This window comes from Lissotriton vulgaris, chromosome 1_1 (assembly GCF_964263255.1).
Source record: "Lissotriton vulgaris chromosome 1_1, aLisVul1.2, whole genome shotgun sequence".
Taxonomy (NCBI): domain Eukaryota; kingdom Metazoa; phylum Chordata; class Amphibia; order Caudata; family Salamandridae; genus Lissotriton; species Lissotriton vulgaris.
In genome coordinates, this window is record NC_141685.1 from 703,560,304 (window position 1) to 703,584,027 (window position 23,724).

The 23,724-nt window shown below is 47.7% G+C and overlaps 6 pseudogenes; all 6 read right to left on the reverse strand.

The window, feature by feature from the left end:
* Positions 1-3,716: 3,716 nt before the first annotated feature.
* On the reverse strand, positions 3,717-3,825 carry LOC147747671 (5S ribosomal RNA; annotated as a pseudogene).
* A 122-nt stretch (positions 3,826-3,947) lies between these two features.
* Positions 3,948-4,066, reverse strand: LOC147747672 (5S ribosomal RNA; annotated as a pseudogene).
* A 120-nt stretch (positions 4,067-4,186) lies between these two features.
* On the reverse strand, positions 4,187-4,304 carry LOC147747673 (5S ribosomal RNA; annotated as a pseudogene).
* Positions 4,305-4,649: 345 nt separating this feature from the next.
* Positions 4,650-4,768, reverse strand: LOC147747674 (5S ribosomal RNA; annotated as a pseudogene).
* Positions 4,769-9,652: 4,884 nt separating this feature from the next.
* On the reverse strand, positions 9,653-9,771 carry LOC147747675 (5S ribosomal RNA; annotated as a pseudogene).
* Positions 9,772-9,882: 111 nt separating this feature from the next.
* On the reverse strand, positions 9,883-10,030 carry LOC147747676 (5S ribosomal RNA; annotated as a pseudogene).
* Positions 10,031-23,724: the final 13,694 nt, after the last annotated feature.

A 23,724-nucleotide genomic window follows, 5' to 3' on the forward strand; every position in this document is an offset into this window, starting at 1 on the left:
CTTAATTCAGACACTGTTCATCACCACCCCCTTTTCTGAACCACATTGTAGTTATGGCAGTTATCATAGGGTTTTCTTAAGTGTGTTGGCTGCCAGCCTCATCCAGAGGCACCTCTGGTTTAAAGTGCAGTGTCCAGAGATTGAGGGTTTCCCCACTTATAACGTGCAAAACAAAAAAGGGTGCAGAATGATGTTAAAAATGGAAAAGAATCCCAGTGATTTATTAAGGGGTAAATTCCCAATGAGTTTAAAATAATGATATACTTGACACAGACCGAGTTACTGGGTCTGTAGGTATATATTTATTGTAAATTTGTCGACATGTTTCAGCTCCTTAGGCCCTAGGGGTCTGTGGAGCTTTCGTCAGGACTTACACACAGGTAGAGGTACTCACACAATTTGTGCAGTATCTACTTCCATAGAAATATTGTTCACGGTAGAATCAGCTCTCCAGGTTCCGGGGGCAGAGTCAGCACTAGTCGGAGGAACAATCCACACGCGGCTCTGCGCTTAATGAAGCGGTTCCCCTGTGACAGCCAACAAGTTCTCCAAACTCAGAACCTGGAGAGCTGATTCTTTTGTCTATTCTACTTATGTTGATATGGAAAAAATATGGTTCATGTTAGGCTGATAATAATTATAAAGCAGTAAAACATGGGACAATGTTATCAGCAGGGAAGCAAGCACCCTGAATTCCAATCCCAGCTTTCCGCAGTTACAAAAATGTGTTTCCTGGGCAAAGTGCTTTCATGTGCCGAGCTTCATAATCTGCAGCAATGTATAGTGTATAGAAACAAAAGCTGGGTGGACTGTTAAGCGCTATACGTAATAAAAGCAGACCGTTCAGAGCATAAAAAAAGTTTACTTCATGGTTTTGTATGTAAGTCTGGCCATTCAAACAACCAAGGTATCCAGGCTCTAGAATGTCCATCAGTGTTTACACAGTCCACACTACAGACCTTTTTGTTTATTTCGTAGTGAATGTATGAGCGTTTGCCATTTGTGTAGTAAATTATGAGCGTTCGTGTAGCACATGGACACTATTATTTTGCTCCCACGGTGCACATTTTGTCTTCTATATTTTTTAGTCGTGTGCTCATTAGAAGACCTACATTTACACGCATTGCAGTGTTGTTGATGAATTTAGTCAATTTCCTTAAAACTTTGTGTGTTTGGTAAAGCGACACTTGCCAGCTAGGCTGCTTCCGAGCACTGAACTGCCCTGGCACAAGTTACAGTCACAGTACACCACCATATTCACAAGGTGACCAGGGGTAATGCCACCTAGTAAGCATCCGCTTTTTGGTGCACGAGGTTTAAATTTTTCAGATGTATTTAAATTGTGAGGGTAGTCCAATGTGCCTAGGAGTACTTTAAGGGTGCTAGACTAGGAACATGAGGCGGCTTTGGAGAAGTGCACTTGCCTACTAGCCCCAAACTAGTAATACTAAGTACTGGGCCAGTGCAATGCCCACAGCACGCAGCTGGTGCTGGTATGATGCAGCAGTAGACATTCTTAGCATAGTGGTGCAGTGATCCAGCCTGCAGTGTAAGGTCACCATGAGTGCAGTGTGTCAGGCAAGTGAGTGCGCCCAGCGCCCACCACAGACTTTAATGCCAAGGGGCACAGGCCGGGAGAAGAAGGAAGCAAAGTGAGTGAGGTTTTCAGCTAAGTCCTAATCCCACCTTCCTAACTTGCCTTAATCATTTGATCATTACCATTTTCCTTCATCTCCCGGCATCAGTTTGCCTCTCAGGTGCTAAAGGAGTGCTTAGAAACCAGTTAATGATCAAAATGTAGCACTGCATAAAAAAACAACCTAACAACCTCCAAACTGGAGCTCTGAACTTCTTTACGAGATGAGAGCAAAAGACAGACATAAACAGAACTCTGTATGAGGCAGCGCAAAACGTAATCTTTGACAAAGAGGGAGGCTGTGCGCCCTTTAGCTGACTTTCCCTTGATTTAGTAGCCTGGGACATTTTCCGCAGTTTGACCACAGCGTCACATACATCAATCCCCTTCTTCGCTTTTTGAGACTGCACAAGGCAGAATTCGCCTGTGGCCAGTACGTGCAACACTTGAAGGTCTCTGAGTCAAGAAAGGCACACATTGCCGAAAAGTAACACTGATGCACAATACACATGCATCATGCCAGATTCAGACATGACAAGGCTGTGAAAACATATCAGGCAGCCCTCCAAGCAGGCATATTTATTTTTTTTGAAAAGTTATTGCGAATTCTGACTGCGGGAGAAGCGATTTATAGTCTCGGCCCTCTGAAATAAGTGCGGGTGCTAAGCACCGGAAAGCACCGGCACAAATTTAGCACTGGGATGCAAGAATTGCAAAGCTTGTAAATCGAGCATGAACATAAGCTTATTTATGATACCTGGCACCTCGCAAAAGTTCACTATTTCCAAAGGTCGGACTTGTAAGTCTGAATTATGTGTCTATGCTTTAAAATGCCAGTGCAATCTCTACTACATCGGGAGCACGATACACAAAGTCAGAAAATTTATTTTAGAGCATATGAGGGCCATCCCACATAATGACAGACAATGCCCTGTGATCTGGCTCTTCAGAGAATTCTGTACTGGCAGGGCAGATCTAATACAATTCTTTGCCTTTGACCAGGTTCCCTTTAAAAGCAGGGGTGGTGATACAGTCTGGACAATTGGGCGGCTAGAATACTGTATAGCATTGGATTCAGCACACCAAACCCACTGGGTCTGAATACGGAGAAGGAGCTAGCTTAACTTTTCGGCTGAATGTGGTACCCAGCGAAAATTAATAGGGGTATTAGAGTTGTAGTCAGCCTACATTTTCTTCTTTGCGTTTTTCTCTCTCTCAATGTTGTGGATTTATAATTAATCTTTTTACCTCTCTTAATTCAAATTTTTACCACTATTTTTTTATATTCTTTCTCAGGTGCACTGTTTTGATGGTGGAGGCCATGCAGCAAAATAGGTGTTTTAAAAAGCTAAGCGAGAACTTTCTTGTTTATATTCACCGATTTTTGTTTGGAACTCCTTTTTTGTAGATGTGCGTGGAGACCCAATGATTATTAGGCCCACAATACAGTATATACCCAGGTAGCGAGGGACCATGAACCAAGGTTCTAGGTCATCTTAAGTGGACACGTTGAAAATGTGATATAATGCCTGAGTGTCTATTTTTGTTTATGGGCACTTCTCAATTGCATATTACCTTGTCAATTAATAAGATACTTTATCAGAAATTGCTGCATCTTTCTTCCGGGGCCTGAGTGTATATGGTAGCAGGGATGAGATTTAAGATAGTGTTTTCAATGCTCCTTACAATTTTTATGGCTTTAATTTATTTTCTTTCGTTTACTTTGTCAATATATTGGCTTGTGTTGGTCATAACTAGAGGGACAAATTGCACCTGCCAATGCAGTTCTCTTTATTATGCCACTTGTGGTCCCTCTAATATCTTTATATCATTGGGGTAAGTATAACTTGTGTTCTCGAAACGCGTTGAGTGTTTCACTGCCAGCACATTAAAAAGCTGGATACTGCTACGTTTGGAGAGCATGCGCATTTCTTTGTGACATATACAGTTCTGGACTGGACTGGACAGTTATGGACTGTGGTAAAGTCATTCAGGTGTGCTAAATGTAAGTGCTGGCCACTCACAGCAAGCAAGACAAGCCACCCTGACTCACCAAAAGCGAAACAAAAAAACAACAAAAAGCCTACAGCAGCTGGTATTCCAAGGAGGTCTCCCATCCAGGTACTAACCAGGCCCGACCCAGCTTAACTTCTGAGATCAGACGATTACAGGGTGGTATGGCCGTAGGCTCAAAGAACACTGACTGACTTTGGGGCTCTTAGCTTTATTCATTCGACTTCAGTGCTGGCCACACACAGCATGCAAGACAAGCCACCCTGACTCACCAAAAGCAAAACAAAAAAACAAAAAAAGTCTACAGCAAACTGTATTCCCAGGTGGTCTCCCATCCAGGTACTAACTAGACCTGACCCTGCTTAACTTCTGAGATCAGACGAGATCAGGTGCTTTAAGGGTCCTATGGCCTTAGGCTAAAAAAGCACTGACTTTGGGGCTCTTAGCTTTATACACTAGACTTCAGTGCTTGGCACACACAGCAAGCAAGACATACCACCCTGACTCACCTAAAGCTAAATAAAAAAAAATAAAAAAAGCCTACAGCACCTGGTATTCCCGGGAGGTCTCCCATCGAGGTACTAACCAGGCACAATACTATTTAACTTCTGAGATCAGTCGAGATCATGTGCTTTCAGGGTGTTATGACCAAGGCTCAAAGAAAACTGACTTTGGGGCTCTTAGCTTTATTCATTCGACTTCAGTGCTGGCCACACACAGCAAGCGAGACAAGCCACCCTGACTCACCAAAAGCAAAACAAAAAAACTAAAAAAGCCTACAGCTGCTGGTATTCCAAGGAGGTCTCCCATCCAGGTACTAACCAGGCCCGACCCAGATTAACTTCTGAGATCAGACGATTTAAGTTGTGGTATGGCCGTAGGCTCATAGAACACTGACTTTGGGGCTCTTAGCTTTATTCCTTCGACTTCAGTGCTGGCCACACACAGCATGTGAGACAAGCCACCCTGACTCACCAAAAGCAAACAAAAAAAACAAAAAAGTCTACAGCAACCTGTATTCCCAGGTGGTCTCCCATCCAGGTACTGAGCAGGCCTGACCCTGCTTAACTTCTGAGATCAGTCGCGATCAGGTGCTTTCAGGGTCATATGGCCTTAGGCTCAAAAAGCACTAACTTTGGGGCTCTTAGCTTTATTCATTGGACTTCAGTGCTTGGCATCCACAGCAAGCGAGACAAGCCACCCTGACTCACCTATAGCGAAAAAAAAAAGACAAAAACCTACAGCACCTGGTATTTCCAGGCAGTCTCCCATCCAGGTACTAACCAGGCCTGACCCTGCTTAACTTCTGAGAGTAGACGCTTTCAGGGTGGTATGGCTGTAGGCTCAAAGAACACTGACATTGGGGCTCTTAGCTTTATTCATTCGACTTCAGTGCTGGCGACACACAGCATGCGAGAAAAGCCACCCTGACTCACCTAAAGCAAAACAAAAAAAAACAAGAAGCCTACAGCACTGGTATTCCCAAGCGGTCTCCCATCGAGGTATTAACCAGGCTCGACCCTACTTAACACTGAGATCAGAAGCTTTCAGGGTGGAATGGCTCAAAGAACACTGACTTTGGGCCTCTTAGCTTTATTCATTCAACGTCAGTGCTGGCCACACACAGCAAGCGAGATATGCCACCCTGTCTCACCTAAAATGAAACAAAAAAAAAAGTGTGGTCTCACATCCAGGTACTAACCAGGCTGACCCTGCTTAACTTCTGAGACCAGACAAGAAGCACAAGTTACTATTTGTGTAACAATATATCTGTAAGAGACATTAGTTAGTGATAGATTCCTTACCTTAGAATATCCCCAGGCGTCAGACAGGATCCGAAAAGTTTTGCTTAGCAGTTCCGCGAGGCATCAGAAGGTGGCATCCTACGGCTCCGCGTCCATCACTGGCGTTGTCTGCGCCAATATGACATCACAGAGATTACATCAGCACCCATGCATGCTGACGTCAGTTCTGTACACGACTTTCCGCACCAGGAACGCAGAGCCATGCAATATACTGACTATTGGTGCATAAAACTAAGATGGCATAAAGATAACCTTTGAGAGTGCTCAGAGCAGGGCCCTGCCGGGCCAAGGACAGAAGGAACAGAAGGACTTCCGAAAGAGGGGCAGAAAGTGGATCCACAGCCTTCGCTGTGCACCATGCCACAAATGTGGTCCACCTGCAGGCGTATACCGTTTTAGTGGAGGGACATCTGGCTGCCAGAATAACATCACAGACTTCGGGAGGAAGATCGAAAGCTGTCAACTGTCGCCGCTCAATCTCCACGCATGAAGGTGGAGGCTGGACAGGTTCGGGTGAAGGACCGTCCCCTGCTGCTGCGACAGAAGATCGTCCCGAAGAGGCAGATGGATCGGGGGATCGACCACCATGCTGAGCAGCTCGTGACTTCAGTATCTTCGCGCCCAATCCGAGGCCACAAGGATGACTTGGGCGCAGTCGTGCCTGAACTTCTTCAGCACTCTGGGCAGAAGTGGTATAGGTGGAAAAGCCTACAACAGACCGCAACTCCGCGTGTGACGAATAGCGTCGCCAAGTGAGTGCCACCATGGAAATTCCAATGCGCAGAACTGATTACATTGTGCGTTATCTTCGGTGGCGAATAGATCTAACCTAGGCTCTCTCCACTGCTGAAAGAGACTTTGCACCACGTCCGAATTCAGACGCCATTCGTGATCCATCAAGCACCGGTGGCTGAGTTTGTCCGCCCTGGCGTTCAGAGAACCTGCCAAGTGTTGAACCACCAAGGTAATGCCTTGATGTTCCAGCCATGTCCAGAGGTGCAGAGTCTCCTGACATAGGGTCCAGGACCCGACCCTGCCCTGTTTGTTGTAATACCACATGGCGGGGGTGTTGTCAATGAAGACCAGCACCATACTTCCCCGGACAGAGGGAAGGTATGCCTTCAGTGCAAGCCGGATCGCCTGCAGCTCCAAAAAGTTGATATGGAGCCGAGACTCTGCCGGAGACCAGAGGCCTCTGATCTCCACCTATCCCAAGTGGCCGCCCCATCTAAGGAGGGAAGCATCAGTCATCACTGTGTGCTCCATTTGGGGAAGGGAGAGGGATCTGCCGTGGACCCAATCACGATTCGTGAACCACCACTGCAATTGTTGTGCAGTGCCCTCCGAGATCTGGACATGATCAGACAGGTTGCCCTGATGCTGCGCCCACTGGAACTTCAGGTCCCACTGCAGAGCCTGCATATACCATCTGGCATGTGTCACCATCAGGCCCAGGAGCCGGAGGGTCATCCTGACTGAAACCCAGGAAAGAATCTAAAAGATCGGAATCATAGCCTGAATATCCAGGACTCGCTGTCCAGGAAGGTAAACCCAAAACAGCATTGAATCCAGAACTGCTCTGACGAGGGGGAGCTTCCGGGAGGGACTCAGGTGCGACTTCGACACATTGATGGAGAACCCCAGCAGGTGCAGGAGGTCGGCCGTAGTCTGAAGGTGGCTGACGACTGTTTGGGGTGAGCCCGCCTTCAACAATCAGTCGTCGAGGTAGGGGAAGACTGACACCCCTGACCTGCGCAGATGAGCTGCAACCACCGCCATCACTTTCGTGAACATCCGAGCGGCGCTGGTAAGGCTGAAGGGGAGCACAGCAAACTGAAAATGCTACTGGCCTACCATGAACCGCAATTAACGCCGGCGAGCCGGCAAGACAGGGATGTGAAAATAAGCGTCCTGCAAGTCCAACACTGCCATCAAGGTCTCCAGGGTTCGGGCAGCCAGAACCTAAGCCAGAGTCAGCATCTTGAACTTCACCTTCCGGAGGAAGCGATTGAAATCCCAGAGGTCCAAGATGGGGCACAGGCCCCCCTTGTCCTTCTTGGGGACCAAAAAGTAGTGGGATTACAACCACTCCCTACTTCCTGCCCGGGAACGCACTCAATGGCCCCCTTGGCCCAGAGGGCCTTGACTTCCTGCCGAAGAAGCGCAAGATGATCCCCTGACATGCGGTGACCGAGGTGGCAAGGCCAGAGGGAGGACTGAAAGGGGAGGGAATAACGCTTGCGGATTATTTGCAGCACCCATTCGTTCGACGTGATATCGCGCCAGCGGGGGAGGTGGTGGCGGATCCTGCCACCCACCGGCGTGGAGTGCTCCACAAAGCACGGACTGGGAAGGTTTGGAGGAAGGAGCAGCGGGGGTGGAGATGGACTGAACCGCGTGCTGATTCCCTGACCCGAACCGGCGGAAGCTGTGGCCTCGGCAGTACTGGGGCTGGGTCCGCACAGGTTTGCCAGAGGAGCGTGCTTGGGTACCTCTGCCCTGGCCACAAAAGGAACGAAACCCAGGAGTGGCTGGGTTCTTAGCAGAGAGACCCAAGGACTTGGCTGTGGCCAGAGAGTCCTTAAAATGCTCCAAGGCACTGTCGGCTTTATCGCCAAACAAGCGGGTGCCGTCGAAGAGCATATCCATGAGTGAGCCCTGGACATCGGGCAAGAACCCAGTCAAATGTAACCAGACGTAGCGTCGCAATGCCACAGTTGTATACATCGCCCTGCCCAACGAGTCTGCGGTGTCCAAACCACACCGCATGGCGAACTTAGCTGCATCCTTTCCTTCAGCAATCGCTTGAGAAAGGACAGCCTGCACTTCCTCAGAACACTGAGGCAGCACTTGAGCAACGGTATCCCACACTGAGTGAAAGTAGCTGCCCATCAAGCAGGCAGTGTTCACCGACCGCAGCCCCAAGCTGGCAGAAGAGAACAACCGCTTACCAAACTGATCCAGTGTCTTGGAGTCCTTATCCGGCAGAGCTGTGGGAAAAGCACTCTGTGACGGCGAGGCCTGAAGGACCAGACTCTCAGGTGTGGGATGGGTGCTAGAAAGGCAGGGTTGCCTGGCGCCAGACGGTCGTGTCTGGCCACGTTTTTATCCACAGTAGCCACTGTGGCTGGCCGCAACCAAGTGCCCAAGAGGACGTCGGTAAGGGCGTCATTGAAGGGATGCAATAGATCCGATGAGGAAAAGAAAGAACTGAAGTCAGTGCACATGGGTGGTGCCTAAGTACTCTCCGTGACGTCATCTCGGCGCGGACGATGTCAGTGACGGACAGATGCCACCTACTGACACGCAGGGGTATTGCTAAGCAAAACTTTACGGATGCAGTCTGATGCCTGGGCAGATTCTAAGGTAAGGAATCTATCACCAATGTGTCTCTTTCAGATCAGGTGCTTCAGGGTGGTATGGACATAGCCTCTATGAACACTAACTTTGGGTTTCTTAGCTTTATTCATTCGACTTCAGTGCTGGCCACACACTACAAGCGAGACAAGCCACCCTGACTTACCTAAAGCAAAAAAAAAAAGCCTACAGCAGCTGGTATTCCAAGGAGGTCTCCCATCCAGGTACTAATCAGGCTCGACCCAGCTTACCTTCTTCAATTTCAGGGTGGTATGGCCATAGGCTCAAAGAACACTGACTTTGGGTCTCTTAGCTTTATTCATTCAACTTCAGTGCTTGGCACACACAGCAAGCCACCCTGACTGAACTAAAGCGAAACAAAAAAAAACCAAGCACCTGGAATTCCCAGGCAGTCTCCCATCCAGGTACTAGCCAGGCCCATACCTGCTTAACTTCTGAGATCAGGTGCTTTCAGCGTGGTATGGTGTAGGCTCAAAGAACACTGACTTTAGGGCTCTTAGCTGTATTCATTCGACTTCAGTGCTGGCCACACACAGCAAGCGAGACAAGCCACCCTGTCTCACCTAAAGCGAAAAAAATAAAAAATAAAATGCCTACATCACCTGGTATTCCCAGGCGGTCTCCCATCCAGGTACTAACCAGCACTGACCCTGCTTAACTTCGGAGATAAGACGCTTTCAGGGTGGTATGGCAGTAGGCTCAAAGAACACTGATTTATGGGGTCTTAGCTTTATTTATTCAACTTCAGTGCTGGCCACACACAGCAAGGGAGACAAGCTACCCTGATTCACCTAAAGCGGACAAAAACAAAACAAAAAAAAGCCTACAGCAACTGGAATTCACAGGAGGTCTCCGATCCAGGTATTAACTAGGCCCGACTATGCTTAACTTCTGAGATCAGATGAGATCAGGTGCTTTCAGGGTGGTATGGCCATAGGCTCAAAGAGCACTGACTATGGGGCTCTTAGATTTATTCTTTCGGCTTCAGTGCTGGCCACACAAAACATGCGAGACAAGCTACCCTGACTCACCGAAAGTGAAACAAAAAAAAGCCTATAGCACCTGGTATTCCCAGGCAGTCTTCCATCCAGGTACTAACCAGGCCCGACCCTGCTTAACTTCTGAGATCAGACAACTTCAGGGTCTTATGGCCATTGGCTCAAAGAACAGGTGCTCTCAGGTTGGTATTGTCATAGGCTCTTTAAACAGTGACTTTGGGGCTCTTAGCTTTTCTCATTTGACTTCAGTGCTGGCCACACACGGCAAGCGAGACAAGCCACCTTGACTCACCTAAATCAAAAAAAAAATTTAAACAAAAAGCCTATATCACCTGGTGTTAGAAATGGGATTTCTGGTTTGCTATGGCTTGCGCCAAAGCCAGGCAGACACCACCACTCTAGTCAGGACATGGGACTCACATGCCAAAGGTAACCCCTACTCACCCCCTTGGTAGCTTTGCATGAGTAGTCAGGATTATCACGGAGGCCATGTGTGAAGCATTTGCGCGCACACACAGCAACAACATCCTAGGCACACTACAAAAGGAATTCCACACAAGGTTATATCAAAAATAGCCTATGAATTCTCATAACACATTAGAATAGTAATCACATTATATATATTGTGCTACCTGGCACTAGGTCATTTCCACAAGGGATTATTTACACCTGACAGGGCCCACTGGACCTAACCTCCTAAGTATAACTCACATTAGGAAATAATCTCCGTGGAACATAATCTCTCTAGCATAAACCATAATATGCAAACAACAGGGTGCGTAACCCATACTAAATGAATTACATTTCCTAGTACCACATAAATCACATTAGGGCCTGGCGCCCTATTACCCTCACAGGCTCCCTGGCCAACTGGCCTTCTTGGAGGGGCTCAAATGCCCTGTGTCCAGAATATCAGGGCTGCTTCCTATGCCGCGAAATCCACGGGTGTAACTGTGCAAACCTAAAAGTAGCAGTTACCCACTACTTGCTGGGCAGGTTGGAAACTCACTGGCACCTCTGTGCCTCCGGTCCCACTCAGGGACATCTCACGCAATTGTGCCCAATTCGTTACAGCTGCCAGCGCTGGTGAGGCGGAGCTGTGGCACTTCTCAAAAAGGGGCCCCATGTGGCATCAAACACCTGCCCCCACCGTTGGGGTGGCCCGCTCTCTGGCAGGACCGCCCAGGTGCCGACAATGCACCTCAATATGCCCCCAAAGAGACGGGGCCCTCTGGAGCTCTTTTGCTTTCACCAGAAACTGCTCCTCAATCAATCAATAATCAATCAATCAAGGAATTTGTATAGCACGCTACTCACCCGTTAGGGTCTCAAGGCGCTGGGGGGGTGATTGCTACTGCTCGAACAGCCAGGTCTTGAGTTGCTTCCTGAAGGCGAGGTGGTCATGCGTCAATCGGAGGTGGGTGGGGAGGGAGTTCCATGTCTTGGCCGCTAGGTAGGAGAAGGATCTTCCTCCGGCGGTGGTTTTGCGAATGCGTGGGACGTTGGACAGGGCAAGGCTGGCGGAGCGGAGCTGGCGGGTTGGTGTGTAGAATGCGAGGCAGTTGTTGAGGTACTTGGGGCCAGCGTCGTGGAGGGACTTGTGTGCGTGGGTGAGGAGTCGGAATGCGATTCTCTTGCTGACGGGGAGCCACTGCAGATTCTTCAGATGGGTGGAGATGTGGCTGTGGCGGGGGATGTCCAGGATGAGTCTTGCCGAGGCGTTCTGTATGCGCTGTAGTCTTTTCTGGAGCTTGACTGTGGTTCTGGCGTAGAGGGTGTTTCCGTAGTCTAGGCGGCTGGTGACGAGGGCTTGGGTGATCGTCTTCCTGGTAGCGATGGGGCTCCATCGGAAGATTTACCGGAGCATGCGCAGGGTGTTGAAGCAGGACGATGACACGGCATTGACTTGCTTGGTCATCGTGAGGGAGGAGTCCAGGATGAAGCCCAGGTTGTGTGCGTGGTCGGTGGGTTTGGGGCGGTGCCCAGGGCAGGTGGCCACCAGGAGTCGTTCCAGGCCGAGGGGGACGGTCCCAGGATGAGGACTTCTGTCTTGTCTGAGTTCCGTTTCAGACGGCTGAGTTTCATCCATTCCGCAACGCCCTTCATTCCTTCCTGGAGGCTGGCTCTGGCGGTGTCCGGGTCGTTGGTGAGGGAGAGGATCAGCTGTGTGTCATCGGCGTAGGAGATGATTTTGAGGTTGTGTTTGCGTGCGATGGCCGCCAGGAGGCTCATGTAGACGTTGAAGAGGGTGGGACTGAGCGAGGATCCTTGTGGGACGCCGCAGATGACTTCGGTGGACTCGGACCGGAAAGAGATGATCCATTCCAAGGCTGCGCCTCGGATTCCGGTGTCGCTGAGACGTTAGGGTGCGGTGGCATACCGTGTCAAAGGCTGTTGAGAGGTCCAGAAGGATGAGTGCGGTGGTTTCCCCGTTGTCGAGCATAGCCCTTATGTCGTTGGTGGCTGTGATGAGGGCGGTCTTGGTGCTGTGGTTTGCTCGGAAGCCGGACTGAGACGGGTCGAGGGATCCGTTGGTCTCGAGGAAGGCGGAGAGCTGCTTGTTGACCGTCTTCTCGATGACTTTGGCAGGAAACGGGAGGAGTGAGATGGGTCGGAAGTTCTTGAGGTCCGTGGGGTCCGCAGTGGGTTTTTTCAGTAGGGCGCTGAGTTCGGCATGCTTCCAGCTCTCCGGGAAGGTGGCAGATGCGAAGGAGCTGTTGATGATGTCGGTGAGTTGGGGTGCGATGATGGAGTCGGGTTTGGTAAAGATGTGGTGTGGCATGGGTCGGTGGGGGAGCCGGAGTGGATGGTGCTCATCGCGCGGGCGGTGTCTTCGGTGTTGACCGGCTTCCAGGTGCAGAGGGGGGCGGTTGGGTGCGCTGGTTCGGTGGTTGGTTTGTGTGCCGAAGCTGTCGTGTATGTCAGCGATCTTGCGGTGAAAGAACGAGGCGAGTTTGTTGCAGAGGTCTTGCGAGGGTGTGATGTCTCCTCAGGCGTGGGATCGGCCTGCTGCCAGACGGGGCCGCTCTGATTCTGTGCCTCACACCGGCACTACCTCCCAGAACCACCAAGGAGCCCCAATCACTGCCTGGGGCAAAGGCAAGGATCTCCTCTCTCTGCGGAAGACAGCTACTTTTTCTTCTTTCACCCGGGCACTGGTCCAGCACGGGGTGGCCTCACGCCTGGATTCTCTCTCTCTCTCTCTCCCCTTCACCCGGGCCCCCTCCTGGGACCCGGGACTTCGGCACGGCCAGGACCAGCAGCGTCTCTAGTGGGCGGGACTTCCTTTTGTGAGGCTGAAGTCCCACCCCGCTCTGGGCATCGTGCTGCCTGACTTACTTTCCGGCCTCGGCGGTGAGACGCGGGTTGGGGGTCCCGATTTGAAATAAAGGCCTTAGCGGACAATGAGGGGTAGGCTTCCTCCTAATTTAGAACATAAAGCAAGATGGGCACTCGCTCGCCTAAAAGTAAAATCATCGGCTCCCACTAAAGGCAGGACGGGGGAATCCCTACGCTGGGGATTTCCTCTAGAAACAAAGTCTGCAGCTCAGTGCTGCAGAGCCCATGCGCTCTTCTTGGGGGAAGAAAAAGGTCTTCCAGGTCCTTAAGGTGTCAGGGGCTTGGCGTGGCCCAGGGAGGCCAGCACACAGGGCCCTCCAGCAGGGAGGCAAGCCCCCACGGTGGTTCCTCCTGGGCCCCAGCAGTAGCAAGCCCCTACGAGTACAGGAACGAGAAGTGAACATTTCCATGGGGTCAAAGCCCCTACTTTTATACACCTTTTCTCCTTTGTGTCACAGCACAGGGCTTGGGGATACCAGTCAGGACTTGTTTAGAGGGGATTTGGAGCACCTTGCTTTGCCCAGCTCCTCTACCCTTTGTAAGGTGGGGGCTCAGTGATCAGAAACACCACAGGGGACGGAGTCAGCATTGTACAGCCTGGGCACAGTCCTATTCAAAGGCAGGTGATTTCTCCTCCCACTACTCTCAGCCCAGGTGTCTCATTCAGCCTAGCTGACACACCCGGCCCCTCCTGGAGCCACCCATACCTCTCAGCTCCTGTCATTCACAAGCCAGACATGTAATACACATCAGGCAGGCAAACACATAGCACACAGAAATGCTAACTTCTAAACGTGGCATTTCTCCACCAGTCACCATAAATCTGCGCACACTATTGCGCAGCATTTATTCTCACAAGTTCATATATACTAAACTCGACCCTGCCTGCCTCTCATACCAGGAATTACCATGGACACACTTATCCACCATGCATTCCTATGGGAGGGCAGGCCAATCTCACAACATGCACTCAGAGAGCGCATGCACTTTTCACTGGGCCGCAGTGCTAAAGTGGTCAGAGGCATAAAACCACTACCACCATGTCATAGCTTAAGTGTCAGGGCACACTTCCTTCCTCAGGATCTGGACGTGAAGATACAATGAACCCACTTCTCAATACCTTCAACTCTGATTTGATATAGCAGATTATTGAAGTGATCGAACGGGGGAAGGGAATTAGGATGGGAACAGCTGGGAAGGAGATCTGAAAAGGAAAAGTTATTTACAATACTTTGACATAAACAGAATACTAATAATGTATCTCGAGAGAGAGTTCTGTCAATGAGAACCTAAAGAGTTTGACTTTTGTTCAGTATCACAATATCTCTGTAAATATGCACATGAGTTATCAGCACTCATAATAATTCTGTAGATATGCTAATGAATCGTCAGCTCTCAAAAAATGGCTTAGTAAATATGCATACAAGCTATTAGTTAAAATTAGGATTGTTTTCTTAAGTAAAAATGAAGTCTTTTGTGAATAGTTCTCTTAATGGTACATTTTCTCCGAACTTCTGGTCACGATCAACTGAATTATGCAAATTCGCTAGAAATTAAGATTACGGAGTTGTTTTGTCTCAACACAACTTTGTAAGAATTATAAAACACTCTTACAAGGCAGAGTACACCTACTCTGAAAGTTCGCATTCATGCCTCTTTCATGTCGAGGGAAGATGCTGCTTTTATGCCCAGGGAATCACTGCGGGAGCCGGTGTGTGCCCGAGACATGCAACGGGGACCTGCTGTGAACAAGGAATCGCTGACACCCAAGAGCCCAAATTGAAAGAGCTCCTCACCGGAAATCCTCAAAAGACCACTAGGCTCACCTGAAGAACCGGCAATGCATCGCTCAGAAAACGAATCCGGAGCAGGAAGCAAGAGGTCCGTACGCGGTAACATCCAGGGAATAGTGAGCACGGAAGAAAGGGCGTGGCAGCTGACGTAATCGTTGCCACGCCCACCGTGCAGTCCCTCAGGCATGATGAGACATGTAGTTCACCACAAGAAAACTTCCCCTGAAAGGCAATAAATAGTTATGATAGCTCCAGGGACAAAACCAAATGAAGAGACAAAATATAAAAGGCAACCAAAACAAGTTATTAATAAGGAGAGCACCATTCCCATCTTCGTGTTACCATGGCTGCCTCATGTACTTTGCCAAACGCACTTTAGCACATAGTGGCATAAGCACACAACTCTGAATTGCTTTAGGGATACGTGAATTGAATGGGGCAGGCCCTAGACCACGTGCTGCCTGACAGTACTTCTCCCTCCCCAGCGCGGTCTAGGGCCCGGCTTTTGAGGATAACGGAGGTGGTAGCGTCTCACTAAACGTGGAGCATCAACATTTCCTGCAGGCTCCCATAAGTCATTTTCAGGACCATATCCCTTCCAAGATATCAAATACCACAACACAGAACCCCTGAATTTTGGATTAAAAATGTCAGATACTTCATATTCCCAATGACCCTGAATTAAGAGAGGTGCTGGACCTTCTGGGCATTTATCACTGTCAGGTTTTAAAAGAGAAGTGTGAAACACTGGGTGAATGCATAATGAACCAGGCAGTTTCAACCTATAAGTAACAGGGTTAACTTGACGTACAACCGTGTATGGACCAATACATTTTGGATGATATAAACTCCTGACTTTGAAGTTAAAATATTTAGTGGACAGTCACACTTTGTCCCCTGAGCGACAGAGTGGGCCAAGTCTATTGTGCTTATCATATTGTAGTTTATAGTTTTGTTTGGCCTTAGTAAGGTTCTTTGAATCTGTTGATGTATTCATTGCATGTGGAGAACAGTATTCTGAACAGCTGGTGTGTCAGAACTTGCCTTAGGTAATACGACTGGTATAGTATTGGGGACATAACCGTACAAGCCAACAAAAGGGGATGTACCAATGGAGGAATGCTGTGAGGTGTTGTAAGCTAATTTTATCATCCATAGTAAGTCCAACCAAGAGTGCTTTGCTTCTGCAGTGTACCAACGTAAATATTGCTTTAGAGTTTGGTTGAGTCTCTCGGTTTGGCCATCAGTCTGAGGGTGGTAACTCGTTCACATGTTCAACGTGATTTGAAGAGTTCAACACCACTGTTGTCAGAATTTAGATGAAAATTGAGATCCACGATCTGATAAAAGTAAAGCAGGTAATCCATGCAAACGTACTATTTGTTGTAAAAATATTTGTGCCAATTGACTGGAAGTTGGTAACTTTTTACAAGCAATAAAATGAGCATATTTCCTCAAACTGTCTATCGCTACTAAAATAACTGTATGTTGCTGCACTGGAGGTAATCCTGTGATGAAATCCATTGGAACATGTTTTCACAGTGTGGAAGGTGTAGGAAGAACCTGCAACAAACCCTTTGGTTTACTGTGATCGGATTTGCTTCTTGCACAAGTTTTGCACTCTTGAACCATTCTCGCAATGTCTTTGGTATAGTTGGCCACCAGAAAGTTTGTTGTATTTTCTCTATGGTTTTCTTAGATCCTGGATGACCTGCCACCGGAAGAGAGTGTAGCCAATGAAAAACTGTTTCTTGAAGTTCTCTGGTGGGTAGATACACTTGTTGTTCATGAAAGGGTATCCCTTGTTTCACAGTTTGCTTACTGTTTTGTTTAATCCAATTTGAACAAGAAGTAGGGGGAATATTTTTATGAAAGTTCTTAAAAGCTTTTTCTGTTGATAATACACATAACACTGTAGTAGGGGTGATAATGGATTGAGGTGTTCCTTCTAACTTATGTAAAGAGGAATCCTTTCTAGACAAGGCATGCGCTTTTTCATTGTCTAGTCCAGGTCGATACGTTACAATGAAATCATATTCTGCAAAGAACATCATCCAACGCAGCTGACGTGGTGCTAAAACCTTGCTAGTTTCTGTGATCAGTGTATACTGTGACATTAAATCGTGGTCCTAAAAGATAGTGGCGCCATTATTTGAAGGCATTGTGAATGGCAAGCAATTCCTTCTCTGCAATTGTATAATTCTGTTCGGCTGAGTCAAACTTTCTGGACATATATGCCACTGGGTGTAACTGACCTGTATTTGACTGTCTTTGTGAAAGAATAGCACCAATGGCAACATCTGAGGTGTCTGCTTCTACTATGAATGGCTCTTGTACATCTGGGTGCTGTAACTTTGGGGCAGCTGTAAAAGCCCTTTTTAGGGCTCAAAGAGCAGTATCAGCTTCAGAAGACCATTCAAACTTCACCTTTTAGGCAACAGTCGTGTGATTGGGGCTACTAAAGTTGAAAAATTATTGAGGAATCGTCGATAGATATTTGCAAAGCCTAAAAAGCATTGCACATCTCTGATTGACTTAGGTATTGGCCAATCTGCAACTGCTTGTATCTTTCTGTCTGTCATTTTCATTCCAGATGGTGTCAAAACGACTCCTAAAAACTCCACTTGAGTAACATGAAAATCGCACTTTGATAATTTAGTATAAATGATGCTTTTGTAAAGTGGTTAAAACCTTCTTAACATGACTTTCATGGACGTCTACTGTTTCTGAATAGATCAAAATGACGTCTATGTATACGATGACAAATAAATCGAAGTATTCATGTAACACATCGTTTTGAAAGAATTGAAACGCAGCAGGTGCGTTGCAAAGCCCAAAGGGAATAACTAAATATTCGAAGAGACCATATCGTGTTTTAAAGGCGGTCTTCCATACGTCTCCCTTTCTGATACAAACCCAGTGATACGCTCCACTAAGGTCCACTTTAGTGTAAATCACTACTGTTTTTACTTGATCCAAAAGGACAGGAATCAACGGAAGGGGATATTTTTTTAATTGTGATCTTATTTAATGCCCTATAATCAATACACATTCTGAATTCACTGCTGGCCTTCGGAATAAAGAAGTGCGGTGCTGGAGACCAAGATGGACGTTTGAAACCGTTCTCTGCATATTGATCAAGATATTGCCGCTAATTATGATTTTCGTGTTCAGATAAAGCATAAATTCAGTACACAAGAACCAGGCATTAGATCTATTTGACAGTCATACGACCGATGTGGTGGAAGAATGGCAGCCTTAGATTCAATGTAAACATCATGGTATTGTGCATATTGTATAGCAAAATGGTTTATTTTTCTTCCGCTGTGGCTATATGTACTTGTACTGTTTTGTCGGTGACTTTCGTTGTAGAAAGGCAGTGGGTTAGACAATTAATGGAAAGAAAATGAAGTTCTCTTCTTTGCCAATCAATCTGAGGGTTATGTAGACAAAGCCAATGTATCCCTAAAATGAAACCATATTGTGGAGCTTGGATAACATCAAACTGTAAATCCTCAGAATGTTTGTTCCTTGGCGTCTGTACAAAACATGCAAACTTTTGTAGTTTGCATAGTCACTGGACCTCCAGACAACATTTTTCCATCCACGGCTTGTACAATTTCTGGTGTTTCCTTGTATACACATACTATACTAAACATTTGAGCCATTTCTAAATCAACAAAATTACCTGTTGCCCCTGAGTCCACTAGTACTTCTAACTGATGGACTATGGTGTTAATCATAATCTGTACTGTTAAACGGAAAGGAGCCTTGTAATTTGTGACACAAGAATGTATTGAATGGAAGGCAAGAGTACCCATGAGATCCCCGTTCAAACAACTTGTGCAAATCAGATTTTCCGTCGACTTATCAGTAGAAGCCACAACAGTTTTTGCAATGGAATCTTTTCCTTTAGGTTTTATAGGACATTCTTTAACAAAATGCCCTTTCCGGCCACAGTACAGACATTGCCCATTTTTATGACGGGTGTCTTTTTCATCCTTCGACAAGGGCTGTCGAATGGTACCGATTTCCATGGGCTCTACAGCTGCGTCTGAAGTGATAGGTTGTACTTTGGACCTTTCTGGGCGCCAGCCTTATCTGTCTGGTCTTTTCTTTTCACTCTTTCTTTCCACTAGTCAGTGATCCAATCGCAAGGTCAGATTTATTAATTCAGGACACGTAGTAGGTTGAGGATCAATCCGTGGTAGGACATCTTTAAGATCATCTTTCAGTCCTTGGTAGAACAAAGCCGCCCTTTTTTCCTCAGGTCACGAGGTCTCGGCTATTAAGCGATTGAACTGTGATAAATATGAGATTAGATCTTTGTTTCCCGGCTTTAATTCTAACAATTCTTGGTCAGCCGACAGAGTAACTGCACGTCGATCAAAAACCTTGTCAAACTCTTCCACAAACCTCCGCCAATTGTACAATAAGGGGCTGTCTTGTCGCACCAAAGGAACAGCCCAGGTGGCCGCGTCTCCGGACAGATATGATATTAGAAAGGCAATTCTGGATTGTGGATCTGGAAATGCAGTAGGTCTGCATGTAGTATGTAATTCCACCTTAGTCAAAAATATTTGGACCTTGGAAGGGTCACCAGAAAAAAGCTCAGAAGGAGCCAATTGAATCTGTGAAGGAATGTTCACAGCAATGTTAGTGGAGGGCTGTGGACCTACTCTCTACGTGGGTGTTGTGGCCTGGGGAAAAGTACTACCAATGCCTAGTTGTTGCAATCGGTCTACCTTATTGGATACTGTTGCTGTAACTTTTTTGCCTCCTCTAAATCCCTCCGTATCTGAATAATGACCTTCATAAGATCATGTAAGGTGGCCATTGTATCCACTCGTACAGACCGGAAGGAATAAAAACTGTGGGCTCACTATTCTGTCAGGGTGCACTTCCTTCCTCAGGATCTCGACGTGAAGATAAAAGGAACCCACCTCTCAATACCTTCAACTCTGATTCGATATAACAGAGTATTGAAGTGATCGAGCAGGGGGAAGGGAATTAGGATGGTAATAGCTGGAAAGGAGATCTGAAAAGGAAAAGTTATTTACAATACTTTGACATAAACAGAAAACTAATAACGTGTCTTGAGAGAGTTCTGTCAATAAGTGCCTAAAGAGTTTCACTTTTTTTCAGTATCACAATATCTCTGTAAATATGCATATGAGTTATCAACACTCATAATGACTCTATAAATATGCACATGAGTAATCAGCACTCATAATGATTCTGTAGATGTGCTTATGAATCGTCAGATCTAAAAAAAATGGCTCAATAAATATGCATACAAGCTATTAGTACTTTCACAGTTAAAATTAGGATTGTTTTCTTCAGTAAAAATGAAGTCTTTTGTGAAAAGTTCTCTTAATGGTACCTTTTCTCTAACTTCTGCTCGCGATTAACTGAATTATGCAAATGCGCTTGAAATCAAGACTACGGAGTTGTTTTGTCTCAACACAACTTTGTAAGAATTATAAAACACTCTTACCAGGCAGAGTGCGACATACTCTGAAAGTTCGCATTCATGCCACTTTTTATGTCGAGGGAGGATACCGCTTTTATGCTGAGGGTATCACTGTGAGAGCCGTGTGTGCCTGAGACATGCATCGGGGACCTGCCGTGAACAAGGAATTGCAGAGGAGAGCCAAGAGCCCAAATTGAAAGAGCTCCTCACCGGAAAGCCTCAAAAGACCACTAGGCTCACCTGAAGAACTGGTAATGCTTCGCTCAGAAAACGAAGCTGGAGCAAGAAGCAAGAGGTCCACACACGGGAACATCCAGGGAATAGTGAGCACGGAAGAAAGGGTGCGGCAGCTGACGTAAACGTTGCCACGCTCACTGTGCAGTCCCTCTGGCATGATGGGACATGTAGTTCACCACAAGAAAGCCTCCCCTGAAAGGCAATAAATAGTTATGATAGCTCCAGGGACAAAACCAAATGAAGAGACAAAACATAAAAGGCAACTAAAACAAGGTATTAATAAGGAGAGCACCAACCCCATCTACATGTTACCGTAGCTGCCCTCCTGCACTTTGCCACGATGCACTTTAGCACATAGTGGCATAAGCACACAACTCTGAATTGCTTTAGGGATATGTGAAATGAATGGGACGGACCCTAGACTGTGTGGCGCCCTAGACCTGACATTAAGGCAAAAAGTTCAGGGGTGAACCTGCCAAAAAGGGCCAAGTCCACCACAACCCTCTTCCAGCCAAAACGCAGGGCAGACCAATCTCCATCGTGATGGGCTTCCCTGCTTGGGGCGATAGAACACGGACGCGGACCCGCACTGCAGGGACACCCTCAGGTTCTACGCCATTCTGAACCCAAGTTGGTTCTCTCTGAAAAAGGCAGGACCAGGCCCTAGGCCATCCAGATACCACTGGCCCTTGCCAATCCACCGAGTGGGGGCAGTAACCCCTGGCATCCAATAGCCATTCTCCACTCTCCCTCTCAGTGTAGTTCCAAACTACCACTGATCCTTTAACCTAGGGTCGGCACCCTCATGCTGACCAGAGGTCAGGGTCACCCTACCTCTACTTCTGGGGTTCTGCACTCACCCAGGATAAGCACCCCTAGGACACAACTCTCCCACCAGTTCAGGACCTCTCTAAATCAACTGGTCTACCACCTGGGATCCACATTCACCGGATGCCCCGGGGTCAGAGGCAAGGACTCCCTCCCTCAGCACCCCCTTCCAGAGTTCTACACCCTCCCACTGTAGAACAGGGTCCCTTCACTTAGGATGGGCCCCACCTGCTCTCAGGGTAGTACTACCACACTCAGCCAGGGACCCTAAAGATCCCGGCTAGGCATGGCCCACCCCTTCTGGGAAACACAGGGTCCCTTTCCTTTAAGATGGGCCCCACTTGTGGTCACAGGGGTACCCCTAGAAGGCAAACCAGCCAGGACACTGATTACAGCCGCCCTGCCGTCCAGGTCAGGAAACTCCACCTTCTGGCTTCCCAACCCTAATATGCTTCCCTTTGGCCAGATGCCCCCTTTGGCCAGGACGTCACAGTGATCATTCATGCCCCCCGAAGGTGACACATAACTAATGTGTCGTGTGACAGTCTGCCTAGCTCTAATCTCGTGTTCTACTGTCCACCTGACAGGGTTTATAGATCCCCCAGGACAGAAGTGGCATCACCATGGTCACTCATTGGTGGCTCAGCCCTTCTGGCTGGACCCTTACCCAATGGTTCTTCCACTGGGGACTCTTTCCCCCTCTCACCCCTCAACCAGAACTTCTGTACCCTATACTTAGGAGCGGTACTGCCTAACGCCAGGACCTCTGGAGCTCTGGTTACAGACGCTCCACGTCCTCTAGACACTGGAAGATCCTCCTCAAATGGCCTACAAGTACAGCCTAGGCCCACAACTTGGCGCTCCATTAGGGAACCCTCCAGCCCCTGAGACGAGGTTTCGGGCCACCGTGGGACACACTGTCCCACACTCACTCCGTCTCCACTGAGACAGAACATGAGCCCCTACACCCCTCCCATTCCACAGGGACCTAGGTGGGCTACACTGAACCTCTTCCACCACACAGGACTGGAAGATACCCAAGCCACTACTTTTGGAATCAATCCCCAATGCCTCTGCAGGCCTTCTAGCACACAGCCAGAGGTCCACCTCCAGTGCAAGCTCCTTATCACCAAAATAACTCACACCCACTCTTCCAGTGCAACACACCACTCATCCACACACGCCCTCCAAGACTGGGGAGACAGTTCCCTACTGCTCCTGAATCTCAACCTGTAACCCTCTTACTGAGCACCAGGTAACATACTCTGGGAATGGGAATGGAGCTTCCTGCACTGGACTCACTTCTGCTGCCACCACTGGATCCACCCTACTGGTAAGTCAGACAACTCAGACTACACTAAGGGGATCACCACCCTCCCAAGCTAGCTTTTTCTCCTCCAAACTCCCTTTCTTCCCTCCTATCCACCCACACCTCTGGGGACAGGAAAAGGGATGGAGCACTGGACCCAGCAAGGGACTCCCTATCAATGGGAACCTTCCCACCTACTGGCATCCCCGTCTTGTAATTTTCTCTCTTCTGCCACCAAACATAAAAGCGCAGAAAACACCATTTAAAAATGACATTCTTGAGGAGAAAACAAAATCACAAACAATAATCCCCAAACATGTGATTCTCTAAACGCAAAGTTTTGTAGTGCAACCAGTTGTCGCTCTGGTACTACGCAAAAGCAATTCCTATCTTCACCGCTGACAACCAATGTTAGAAATGGGATCTCTGGTTGGCTAAGGCTTGCGCCATAGCCAGGCAGAGACCACCACTCTAGTGAGGGCAATGGAGTTACACGCCAAGGAAAACCGCTGCTCACCCCCTTGGTAGCTTGGCACGAGCAGTCAGGCTTATCCCAGAGGCCATGTGTGAAGCATTTGCGCACACAGCAACAACATCCCAGGCACACTACAAAAGGAACTCCACACAAGGTTATATCCAAAATAGCCTTTGTATTCTCATAACACATTAGAATAGTAATTACATAATATAAATTGTGCCACCTAGCACTAGGTCATATCTACAAGGGATTATTTACACCTGACAGGGCCCACTGGACCACTATCAGAACAATCACAAAGCGAACTTAGTAAAAATAAGACATATCATAAACGTACAACCAGTCATCACTGGTAACCACTGTACTCAGCAACAGTCTGTAACATAAATCACATTATGCACAGTATCATATAAGTGCAAATTAGATTTTGCGTCAAC